At 33.7% G+C, this 14,036-nt stretch overlaps 2 non-coding genes across 2 annotated transcripts; both read left to right on the forward strand.

The window, feature by feature from the left end:
* Positions 1-2,464: 2,464 nt before the first annotated feature.
* Trnag-ucc lies at positions 2,465-2,536 on the forward strand. Its single transcript has one exon. It is a non-coding gene; the product is annotated as a tRNA-Gly (tRNA).
* A 5,008-nt stretch (positions 2,537-7,544) lies between these two features.
* Positions 7,545-7,616, forward strand: Trnag-ucc. The gene has a single exon. It is a non-coding gene; the product is annotated as a tRNA-Gly (tRNA).
* Positions 7,617-14,036: the final 6,420 nt, after the last annotated feature.

Consider the following 14,036-nt stretch of genomic DNA (forward strand, 5'->3'; position numbering starts at 1 on the left):
AACACGTTGCGAATTTTATAAACTTGAATTAATTTATATAGCACTTTGATCAATTCCCCAACTCTTATTAAAAAGGCCTTTAAAAAACAAGCTCGTTTGAACTAACACTCACATTAATGATGTTCTTGGAGGTCTTGTAGAGTAAATTAATCATTTCCAATAATTAATCATGCAGGTCCTTTTCGTCTCGGCTGGACTCGCGCGTGGTCCAGATTTCTTATAGATTTCTTTCCGTATTAAAGATATATTTATGGGAACAGATAACAATTAAGAACTCTCTAACAACACTGAGTTCACAGATAAATAAACATAATTTATAAATAGTTCACATTTGAAAAAGGGATTGGCTTGATAATTTTTAAAATTTAACAGGAAGAAAGAACCCTAATTTCCATGTGCATACTCTCAGATCGAGATCACAAACCAAAGAGAAGTGATTTCCAGAAAAATTTCATCTCTTCCTTGAACGATTTGTAAGCTTCTTTCTGATTGGCTTTCTAATTTAGCAAGACTCAATACAATTGGTTACTTCAGATTCAGGGTTTCTTCAACTTTTTTATTGGAAAGATAAACAAAAAGTTTTTATATAAATAGATGATGTGATTGTCTTAGACTATTCCAATAAATAAATCGTGATATACGATACTATCACGCAATGTACATTCAATTTCTTATATGAGCTTTGTATACTCTCGATTTTCGTACTTTTTTAGACTGTAATAAATACTCATGCAGCAATAATAGTTGTCCCTATTTATTTACATGAACCTTCCTTAGTATATATAATACATCTTTTGTGAGTAAACTTTATAATTCAACTTATACTGGTTGATCGAACACTCAGCTGATTTGTTAGGTGTTGATTCAAATAACTATCGATTTATCCTAGATCGATTGATTCATTTTAAAACATAAACAAACAATTCTAACCTCAAATGAACATGCAAACTTTTATTTTTCATGATCTGCCAATAATAAATAAGCCGCTTTATAATTTTTAATTCTGCCAATGGATTCTCATTATTGTTGAATTACAATTATGCATGTTTTTCTTATCGCTTTAGATAATATGATTACTCTTTATCACTAATAGCATTCGATTTTACTTGAGTGGTACTTTGACTAGGCTATCTTTCCTTTCTATTTTATAATTTCATTGAAGCTTAATAGTTCATTTCAAAAAATATTTTGTGGTGCTAAAATACCACGTGACAAGATGAATTTGTATTTCCAAATGAATCGAGGTTCAATTATTTACTTATTTGTTCCATAATGAACTTCAAATTAAGTATAAAGATGTATGGGAATAATGAGTATACTATTTCAGAATCAATGAGGAATTTGTCTAAGAAAGGGTTCAATGCTTATAAAGAGATCAATAAAACTCACTATTGAAAGCAAAGACATGTAAAGAGATTCTATCTAACACCAGTCGACTTGTGACTTCAAATGTACCATTCGTTCCAGATGATGAAGCTGCTATTCAACTGATGTGACAAAATAGTCAAAGTGTTTTGAACTCGTTGAATGAATATGAGTTGAGGAAGAACTTCCCAAGCATTCCAAGCATACCTTTGGTAGTGTTGTTATTCGGCAGCCCATAAATATCGTCGCGTATAAACAACTTAGGCGTGCTGTATATCTTTGTATATTAGTGAAGAAGTTCTGAAGCTGGGTTGTGTCATGAATCAAAGATGACATATGCTTTGGCGCTTCAAAGACTACACATAATAATATCAACCCTTTCCCTCTTCACCTAATTCTTCTTCTTCATTTCCTTCTTCTTCTTATTTTCCTCCTCCTTCATCATTATTTCTATCCATTTTGTCCTTATGATGAGAAGTGAATAGCACTTCTATAAGAGTCTACGAGTGACTACACTGGACCACCCCACCCTCCATAAATCTTAACACTATGTAAAAATGTTCACCATTCCAGAAATTTATCAACTTCTCTCATCTTATCAGCATTATAGTCACTTTGAAGGGTGCATTGACCCTCCTGTGACTGTTTTATTTTAAGCAGGGGAATTTAAGAACGCATTAACCGATTGAAATTGTATATGATTGATTCAATAAACTCCATTCATCCGAATTCATGCATTTGTTGGAAAACTACTTAGAACTCCTTGGACTACTACTGAAACTTGGGTTTTTTCAATCGGTTCATTGTATTCTTACTTTTCTCCGTGTCTTTCCGTTCCTTCCTTCAAGATATTTCAAGTTGCGGGAAGAAAAATTGTATTGTTGTCAAACTATCTCTCTGCATGAATTGATACCAGAGACCACTTAGTTGTCTAGTAGCTACGATGTTATTCTATGGTACTATCGGAAGTTAAGCCATATTCGTGGCATCTTCTATTCATCAGACACTGAAACACTCTACTTTTGTATGGATTAAAGTCGTGACAAAATGAATTCGTTCCATAGTACAAGATTAAATCGTGCATTTCACCTTACATGAAGCGATGGTGGTGTAATGGTGAGCATAGTTGCCTTCCAAGCAGTTGATCCGGGTTCGATTCCCGGCCATCGCACAATATTTTTTTGCCAAATTTATGAAAAAAAAATTAATACTTAAAAATGAATGAATGCCGAATGTGAATACTTTGTCACTATTTAGTTTCGATCACAGCCCGGTTGCACAACAGTTCGATGAATTCTAATAATGATTAAAAATAACGTCATGGTAGCCAAAATCAGAGAAGGCTTTTTCGAAAGAAGGCTATTCTGATTTGTTCTTGTGGTATCCAATCAAGGTTTAACAGGATTTTCTGGAAACAAACCTACGTTTGTGATGTGAATTGTTTCCCAAGATGCTTTTTCGAGAGATTTGTGATTGAATTTGCATGATAAACTTTATACAGTTATTATTCGAGGAAGACAATTCTACTTCACTATTAACATTATTTACTTTGTTTATTTTCATAATTTTAATGCTCTTGCATTGGGATTTTCTCCTTATCTTACACCATAGTATGTTTCAAGAAAAACACATAGACACACTAAACCTTTCGAATTTTCTGATTTACAATCTGATACAAGTATTAAATGAATTGGAATTTTCTAGGTGAGTGGATAGCACGCATAGACCCATCGACCTCCAGCATGCCATGCAGAGCAAGAAGTCACAGTGAAACATAAGGTGTACGATCCTGAAGCTCTGAACAAAAATAATCCACATTAACAAATTTTCTTGAGAATTTGGCAACTGTGATTTTCTATGGGCATTCTGTTTCCGTTGGGTATTTACAATTATTTGTTAATTTGTATGCGCCAAGCCCTCTGTGAACTTCCATATACCAATGAGTAACTTTCAAATAGAATCAAAACCGGAATGGCTACAGAATTTCAAAACACTCAATCAAATAATAAAATGGTACTTCACAGAGAGCTACACATCTGTTGTGTGGAAATGGAAAATCATGCATCATATCATAGAATAAATTATATTTTTTTGATATTGAATTGAAAAGTTGCTCTTAGTTTGAAAATTCTATTGGTAAATGGGATTCACATCTATTCATCAAGTTCACATTCCATAGCTTCATTATTATCGAATGTATCCGGTTATAATTATATTGAATATACTTGAGAGGATTCAAGACTGATAAGGTGTAAGCCCACATTGACCACCTAATTGATTTGGTTCCAGGAAGCGCCCGATTATAATTGACTAAGGATGTTCGTTGTCTGGCCACTAGGTGGCGATTGCATTAGAACCCTCTTCATCTAAATGAATTAGTTATGGCTTCTGGTCACCGAGTCTACGGCAAAGTGTAATGCAGGAGTCTCTTCTTGTTCCTCCTTGTTCCTCCTTGCCCCTCCTTGTTCCTCCTTGTTCCTCCTTTTTCCTCCTTGTTCCTCCTTGTCCCTCCTTGAGAAGTTTGGTTAGCCCTCATGATGGAAGGGGAGGCGAGGGTTGATGAAGTATGGACATGAAGAGTGATGGAAGGTGATTGAGTAAGGTGGGTAGAGAGTGTAAGAGTTGAATAAGTAGAAAAATCATATAATAGAAAAATAAAAATGATTTTGCGAGTTCAATGTTCAATGAAGATTGTGAGATGAACTATGCTATTTCAACGGTTGAAGAAGGAAAAGATATTTGAGTGGACTTATTTATGTGTATAAATTGTAAGTGATAATAAAGATCGATCGTACAAGAATTTTAAAGCTGAACGAAACGGTGGAAAGAAGACCTCCACAGTCCACTGACACAAATCGACATTTCCATGATGGGAAATTCAAATATAAGCTAGGTCAGGAGATATTCGGGAGGAATAATTGGAAGGAATTTTAATTTCACAAATTTGAATGACAGAAATGCATGCTTTCTGAAAACTTTCTACTGTTGTAAGTGCATGCCTGGTGATGTAAGATACCTTGTAGGAATAATAGTGTGATCATTTTAACAATGTGTCCTTAATATCTTTTAACAAAACACGGAAACAAGAATACTACACTTCAATCCTTGAACACGTCATACGTCATTAATGAACCACAACTAGACCATATGTCTCCAAGAATTATTGGAGAAGTTAGGCAAGTCCAACTTGTCTGATCAAGTTATTTAGATGATATTATCAAATTAAGTCCTGTTTCTATCATTTCTATCACACAACAGTCAAAGAAAGACGAGCCAAAGAAGATGTCAAAGGATGACGATTTCCTATTTTGAAGTGTATACTTTCAGGAATATGATGAATAAATCTTCCAGAATTCATCCCTCAACTCTCCTTCTCTCAATTGAGTGCTTGAATTGAAATGTGGATGGAATAAGTGATTTGGAACCTCGTCTTGGTATAGAAGGATTGCTTGTTGTGGTGGATGAATGGGAGTGAATAATTCAGAGCAAGGCATCACCCTCAAATAGGAGCGTCTGAGACAAGAAGGGACATGTCCTCAGTGCTCACTTGTGTCCTGTCACTAAATAATGCAGATCCATCAGGAGTTCTCGATGTTAGCACACCGGTTAAACGTTTAATAGAATGTGAAGTGGGCAAACTGTACTTCCTGTGCTTCTAAAAGGTCGTAGTTGACGTATACAGTGAAACCTTAAAATTGTAGTTTCTGCAGCACTTGAACTTCCATATAGCACATATTTATGATCATGAAGTACACCCCGATTCAGTACAGACTTCGTGATAGTACATCTTTGAGCGGTCTCTTGAGATGTACTACATCGAGGACTCGCTGTTGTACAGGTCTGAAAATAGATCAGAGCTATCCAATTTTAGTCGCAAACTATATCCTTCATGATTTTACTATAATTATTATCCTATTATATTAAGCGAGCATTTTCTGTATATCTGTTTATATTTTTATATCTGGTTATCTGGTTTTTTTTCATTGATCTGTTCATTTATGTTCAACGGATCTCGAAAACGGCTCTAACGTTTTTCACGACATTTGGAACGTAGTAGGTTTATGATATAAAAATTAGATTGCACTAGGTCTCATCCTTGTGAAAACTCGCTGTGCGACATTTAAAGGATAATTCATCCTTGGTTGAAACAGCTGAGACTTTCGTCGTCTGTGGATAGTAAAAAGTGAGCGAGTGATCCTGTGGAAAATCAAAATATCGCATCCACGAAACTCATAAGCTGACGTATAGCCAGCTGTAAAATATGAACACGATCATTTTAGAGAATTGTGTTCTGTTTATCAATAAATAGAAATAACGAGCGAAGCTCGGTGCCCCGATATTTATGTTGTGTGAATCATGGAATGGTACTATAAACTATCCGCTCACAATCTGTTTTATTATTGGATTCGAACATCCAATTAAATATAAAATGATGATCTCCTATCATTCTTTCACCACTTTAAGGAAATATTCGAGTTACATACGTCATATTTATGAAAATTCATACCAAGTTTGAACAGTTCAATATAAATCTCATTTTTAGAAAATGTATGAAAATATAGGCTATATACCCACGAACAGGCCAAAAAGGTCTATGTGGTAATTATAATTAGGCATTTCTACAACGTTGAAAAATCGGTTTCTAATTGTTTTATCTTAGATGTCCTTGACATTTTCTCGATAGCCTAATTGTGCTATTATAATATCCTTTCTGTTCTTAATTTTCTTGAGCTAGTCCGTTGATTCTCAAGGATGATTTGTACAGAATACAGAGACGTATTATTCTCACAGGTTCTTCATAGGTTTAAAAATTTCTCAGGTTCTTTGGTGTTTTTTCGAGATTTTCTTCCGAAAACAGTAATAAATATTGCAGAAAATGAATGTGATTGATTAATTTGATAAAAATTGTTTTTCCGAATCATAGGAATCTCCATCCTAAACTCTCCACCCAAAATTTAATTACACCACCGCTATTATTTAGATTGAGTACAGTCTACTCGATTTGATTTGAGTGGTGTCTACAATTTCGACACGGGTGTATCATGTTTACACGCTCGGTAGTGAATTATATCATATTCAGATGTAAACAGAGGTGCATCTCCTGTCCACGGTCACTCGTATAAATTAAACACGATCAACTGCGGAGAGGCCATTTGGTTGGTCGATGTGTGGATTTAGTCTGACCCGTTGACAGAGAAGGGGATTGATAAAGTGAGATGGAGAGTTGAGATAATGGGAGACCAGGAATACGATAACACAATCAGGTAAATTGATATGTGAGGGAGTAAGTTAGTGATGCTGAGGATGAGATATGTTTACGTTATGAGGGGAAGTTTGTTTAGTTGAGCTGCATTTATAATTCTGCTCATGGTTGGACTCGTATGTTAGTTCAGTAAACTGGTAGGAAATTTGTTTATAGATGTTTTATTTTGAATAGTTGACAGTGCAAGAGTATTGCAATGAGTAAACATACAGTGATTAAGAATACAATGCTGCTTACTATCTATAGAATCGATAATATTTACATAGAATAAACATATATATATAACGTACATTTTTGAATCAAAATCATTCTTAACTATTGATCCATATAATCTGAGTATGATATAATATTCTAATCAAGAGAATATTATTTTCTCTTGCTGAATATGACGCTTCTCTGTTCTCTTTCTTTTCTGTATGATGATGGTTATTTTTATCGTTCGGGTATCGAAAAACCGCGAAGTGATACCAATACGTATTTTTGCACTTGATTTATAATGACTGCATTTTGGAAAAAAAACAAGTGTATCAGTATTTCAAAAATTTAGTAACAAAAAATAGTATTCAAATGGTTGCGCAGATGGCTCTCCACTATTCGCCACCAGAGTGCGCCACCATCCAATTTCATGCAACACTCTCTTGAAGCTCCTTCGCCGCTCCACCATCATTCCACCCGTAACAATACACATTTCAACAGAATTTAAAATACTGCTCTACGATAATATTGCAAAAATTTCAAAGTCGAGAAATAAATATGTCAAGTTGATAATGTGGGTGTGTTGAAATAAAACGTTGAAGGTAATAATAATTCGGGCAGGTAACTAAATTTGGCAAGTACAATAGCTGTGTGCTTGCATGCTCTTTGAAGTTCGTGATTAACTTTCAATCACCTGATTAACTTTCCTCACAACCATGAAGCGATGGTGGTGTAATGGTGAGCATAGTTGCCTTCCAAGCAGTTGATCCGGGTTCGATTCCCGGCCATCGCACAACTTTTTTTATTTAAAGAACGTCTGGAAGATTTTGTAAAGAATAAATGAAAAAAAAAAAATAAACAGAGTTAAATTTCATTAAAAGACAGTCTATTTACACAAGCAGCAAATCAATAAATGCAATACTTTTCGATTTGGATGATAAAATATCAAAGAAGAGCATAACGGAGGTGAATAATTCTTCATTAATTTTGAACCTAGCGCTATGATTTGTTTCAGTTTTCAGTTTGGTATTTCTCTGAATTTTGAGCTTTTATGAATAATCAATATAGGTGTGAATTAATCTACTCTGGACCACATTTGTACAGTCTATTTTGTGTCTACTTTTGTTATAGAGCCTTTTCATTTCAATTTCTAGTTATTTTAAGGATTTTTTCTAAGCAACTCTCATCAGCACGCAAAGAGTTATCTTTTTGCTGGTGATGCCTAGAAATATTATAATTAGTTCCGTTTCTCTTCTTCATATAAATGCATGTATGTGTAATTCTATTCTTTACATTTTATTTTTATTTTTTCACATGTATGTATGTGTATGAGTAAATTGTTTGTTTTTTTTTGGAAATAAATGAATATATATTTAAAAAAAATATTGTTCCATAAATGAAGAGAATAGACCTAAATCAGCTCTAGTATTACCTGTTCCAAGAAATAATGCGATCTACACCTCTGAATGTACAGCTTTTATCAATCAATTATTATATTTATTCAATAATAAATTGGATCCAAGAATGGAATTGAAATATATCTACAACTCATAAAAACACTTCACTAACATGGGCTACTTTTGAACAAATTAATAAAAACAATATAAAAATCTTGTAGTGCCCTTTATTTTTTTTAAATACAAGTTGAACTATTTAAAAGTTTTTTTTTAAATAAAGGGTACTACAAGATTTTTATATTGTTCCTATTGATTTACAACTCACTATTACGATAAGTATCATCATTGAATAACATATTAATATTTTATCCAAATTCCTTCCATTATCACTGTTAGTCTGATCTGCTACCTAATTTGCAAAGCCCATAATTCAAATATGTTTGTCTATCAGCGGAACAGAATGTTCAATAATATGTATTCATAGTGCCGGTTGCACAAAAGCCAGTTACATTTTAATCGTGATCAATCGCACGAGAACCAATCAGAGAAGCCATCTTATCAAAAAGTCCTTCTCTGATTGATTCTCGTGAATTTGAACACGGTTAGAATCTAACCGGTTTTTTGCAACCGGGCCATAGTTGTTATGAGCAGCGGCAGTGATATTGATCAAGAGAGCAGCAATGATGACCCGACGCTGAAGTAACAATATTGTGACGGCCCATTGTAGGGGTTGCTTGGCCAAATAAAACACGATCAAACATTCACGTGTGTATGTTAGTTAGTAGTAGGCATTCTCCAGGCAATGTCCGGCTGTCTGAAGCTAGGTCAAACAGTTCAGGTAAACAAGTTATTTTATGAGAAGTTGAAAACTCGAATTACAATTATTTTTCGTGGCTTTTCAGTGTGGAGATAGGGGTTGATTGAGCTTACATTATAATTGATCTCAAATCAGTTGACCACAAAGGAAAGCTCAAAAATCGATTTGGAAGATTACATTTAAAACCACAGATTTATTGATACTTAGAAAGACCGGTTTCGGTTATTACACCATTGTCAATCTGATTAACTAAAACTAAATACAAGAGCAGCAGAGTTTATACTAGTAGGCGAGTACTGCTATTGGTCAAGGGCATGAACGCTTGGCCATTGGCCCAGCTATACAGTATCCTCCCACTCAACTGTGTCACAAAATGGCGGCTTAAGCAACAGACTCGCCATGATAACCAAATTTACTTTCATTACAAAATAAGAACCAAGAAAACAAGTGAAAGATAATTAAACAAATATGTAAATGGAAAAACTATTGACTAATAACTGTATGCTTACAATGTTATGATAAAACTAAATTGTAGTGTTGTATTTGTTGAAATGAATCTGGTCATTCAAACTATACTGAGAATTTTCCTTAATTACTCTTGTTATTTCTAAAGCCTCCAGAATATTCAAAGCCTCTAATATTTCCCTTGGCTCTAGTTGTTTTCTAGGCAGCCGTATGTAAGATTTCAATTTAGAAACATATTCAAAACTATGCTAAGACACTTGAAGGCTCAAGCTTACAAATTCTTACCTTGCTTTTTTTGCAGCATTTCGCTTCCACTTATCAAGAGATATTTTCTTCTTACTAGTCAGTCCAGTAGAAATCTTGACTTGTTCTTCCATTGAATTTCTTACTACTTGGATATTGAACTAATTCAAAATAATAATATAACAAATCAAAGTGGACGATCAAAACAAATGAATCTAACCAACAAAAGTGCAGACCGAAACAGAGCACTGAGAGCAATGAACTGAGCACACCCATGATGCTTTGCAACCTTCAGATGCCCTGTGATTGGCTTAACTGGAGAGTGTGAGTTTTGCTGCAAAACATTGACTGGTAAATGTGACTTTTGATCCAAATCGTGATTTTCAATACAATTTTTAGGTCTGTAAAAGTGAGTTTTGCTATAAAAAAGACAGTCTGATTCCCCTTTAAAATACGAACACAGCCATATGAATAACTCAATTTCTCAAAAAAATGGAGAATGTGACTTTTGCATCTAGGCCCCTCAATGTATGCTTACAATGTTATGATTCAAACTATACTGGGAATTTTCCTTAATTACTCTTGTTATTACTGAAGCCTCCAGAATATTCAAAGATCTGCCTTTGTTATTAACATGCAGAAACTCAAAATTCTCCCTAACTGTGAACTTGTGACTATTTGTTATCAAATGTTCTGCAAAGTTAGAGTTCCCCATTTTGTTTATTCCAATCTAAGATGTGTTCTGAGCCACTAGTAGAAATTCTGCTGCTCTTGTATTTAGTTTTAGTTTATCAGAGATTGACAATGGTGTAATAACCGAAACCGGTCTTTCTAAGTATCAATAAATCTTTGTTTTTTTTTTAATTTCTTAGTCCTTTTCATGTAATATGAATAAATACCACAATATCAACTTCTCAACTATACAAAAAGTGGAAGATTACATTTGTAGAAAATAACTTCTTGTATTCGAATGTCATTTTGGCTCTTTGTGAGATTAGAAATCGAGAGTTAAAGTGACTGAAGTAATATTTTCCAACCTCACTCCTCCAAAGGGCTTTAGAATTTGAATTATGACCCTTGTTGATAGAACAGAATTTTTCTTCTATTTCCCCATCCACAGATCGATGGCACACAGGATGGCAGAAACAGGATAGCACTTGAATATTTCCTCATTTTTTTCCAACTAAATGAAAAATATTTGTTTCATACAATAGTATATTTCGCACCTAGGGCCGAAAATGAGATATTTCCGGCTCGAAATCGGTTTTTAAGTCCGAGGCCGTAGGCCGAGGACTAGAAAAGATTGAGAGCCGGAAATACATTTTTGCCCATGGTGCGAACGCTATTTTTCGCCACACCAAAAAAAACTTCCCAATATATAAGAAATTAAAAATAAATAAAATTCAAACAGCCTATTTTGATAGTTTGAATCTTGGTTATGACAACTTTCACTGTCAATTAATTTCAATATTACTAATTAATGATTTACAATAGTGACAATATTTTTATACTATTAATATTTCGAATAATTGTTTGAATTTTTATAGCTCGCGCTTTGCGCCTGGTGCAATATCTCATGGATAGATGGATGAATAGAATTTTCATTACTATTGTGAAATAATGTGATTAAAAAATTAATATAATTGCATATTTCACAGTTTTGTCTCAAAATATATCTAAAAAATTGATTGAAATTTAAATTACGGTAACTAATATAAAAATAGCTAATGAAAGTCGAAATTCATCGACAAAAAAAAATGTCACTGACCGAGGTTCGAACCTAGATCATGTTTGTAATTCTCTGAGCTTAGAGCTTTTGAGTACACGCCTTTACACTCTCGGCCATTGCTCCTTTTGATCGAACTGGCCTGTAAGTCAGGTAACGTATGTAGGCTACTATAATATAGTGTAGCCTATAGCGGCAAACTTTAAGCCGGTTTGCTGGCATTTTCACAACAAAATATTGCTCTGAAAATAGTTAAATCATAGAGAAAACATTCGAAGATTCAATTTCGAGTGGGCCTAATGTTTTCTCTATATGGTTTGATATTGAAGAAAAATTATCTAAAAGTTTTAATAATGAATTATGGAAAAATTACTAGGAATTTTTAGTCAAGGCTGAGTTTCACCAGTAGGCTTACCTTAAACTTAGATCTCTGCTGTATTTTCCTATTATTATTGTTGATTGTATTGCATTAAGAAGTGGAATTCGATAATAAAAAAGAAACAATTATTACTCTACCTCACTTTTAAATATCGATACATTATTGTACTTTGATTTCAAATTCGATTCTTCACTTTTAAAGACTTGCGATACGTACCTTTCTGACAATGGACAATGTAGCCAACATTATATTGTTGAGGCTATGGATATATCATCGTATTCTATTGTTTGATATCAAAAACACAATAATAAATATTAAATTATGAAACAGTAATTTATAAAATATATATTATAGACATAATACCGCGATTCACGATACATAATTATATAGATTATTACAGTCATTATGAGATTATCTCTCCATGATTTTTGTGAGATCGGACACGATCAGCTGTTATTCAAGGTCATTTTACAGCCCTAGGGCTGTAAAGTTTTACCGGCCTGGTCGGAAAACAATCACTTTCGGCCTCCATATGACGCACATAAACCAGCTCATTACATCCAAGTGTGGCGAAAACATATATTTCATGAGTTGATAAAATTTCTGGTTGAGGTATTGAATTCAGTCGACTCAATGATAGACACCTCTATTATGTTTCCTCATCTGAGCTTAGACCTTCTAACATATTTCAAATGTAAGTTATTGAAATAGAGATGCTTCCCATGTTATTTAAATGGGATTACTTTTACGCTCTAGGGAGTTTTTCTGTTTTTTCGTCCCGAGAGCGAAAAAGTGACACTTTAGTATTATGTTCCAGGGAGTAAAGTAAGCAAATTGGGCAGTATGTGGAGGAAAAATATTAAGTATGATACATACTTGATATTAGTAGACAATAAATATTTATACGTATTCTCTTCTATTCAAAATACCAGCAAACAAATATTTTTCATCTTCAATTCAAATCTGAAACGCGCTAACTGGAGTCAGCCATTTTTGATAGACGGCCAGCTGATAATTGTTACAACTTTTGCCGATAGATAGCGCAATCGGCAGTGTCAGACGACCGGTTTTTAGTTTTTAGAATAGAATAAATTTTATTTCACTTCCTCAAAATGCAATACAATATGAATATATAGTATATATATTTATGCATTATACAATATTATTACAAAGCGTTGAAAAAAGTATATAATACATAACTAGCATATTACTTATACAGAGTGATCCATAATTATGGTAAAATAATTCAATATGTGATAGTAGAGGTGAAAATAAGAAAAAGGTTCTCATAAACATATATCCATAAACGCTTCATTAGCGAGCTATACAGGGTGAAAGATTTCGCCCGGAATTCTGTTCCTCTGGTGAAAAACACCGATGCTGAATTGTTTGGGGACTAGTTTTTAAAAAACGTATGGTGGATTCATATGGAAAATATCTGAAAAATTTAATAAAACTAGTCTGGAAGCTGTAGTGTGAGTAGTTTTTGAGAAAAAAGTTAAAATATGCAAGAAATCTATGTAGGAAAACACAGACTTCTACGTTTGATGCCCAATAACTTTCTTTAATGACCAGTAAACATATAATTTTTTGAAATAACAATTGTAGAGAATTTAATTCTGAAAAGAATGATGTAAGCTGTGTAAACTAAATTTAAATAATAGTTGGATAAAATGTATTCTTATGTAGTACATTAAACCACAAAAATTTGCTGTTTTATGAGGAGAGAACTAATTAATAGCTCATAGGTTGTAGCTGATTGCAAATAAAGTATTCGGTTTTCTATGAAAAGTTTGATTCTTATATGAAAGTAACATATTATCTAAATGACATTAAACTTATACTAAAAGACTAAAGATGATGATCAAAGTGACCTCCGTTGTTCTTAATGCATTTATGTTCAGACGTCTTCTCATCGATTGTCGGACCCGTTCAAATATTCCAGGAGTCTGCTTTAATTATCATTCCTATTCCATTCAAAATTCTCAATCGGAGTTCTTCAATTGTATCAATCGGAGTATTGTATACTAAGGTTTTCAAGTGTCCCCAAAGATAAAAATCCAAAGGATTCAAGTGTGGTGACCTAGCTGGCCATGGTACTGGCCCACCTCGGCCTATCCATTGATTTGGAAACCTGTGATTCAGGTGTTCGTGTTCACGAACAGCAACACTGAAGTGTGCTGGAG

This window comes from Nilaparvata lugens, chromosome 7 (genome assembly GCF_014356525.2).
Source record: "Nilaparvata lugens isolate BPH chromosome 7, ASM1435652v1, whole genome shotgun sequence".
Taxonomy (NCBI): Eukaryota; Metazoa; Arthropoda; class Insecta; order Hemiptera; family Delphacidae; genus Nilaparvata; species Nilaparvata lugens.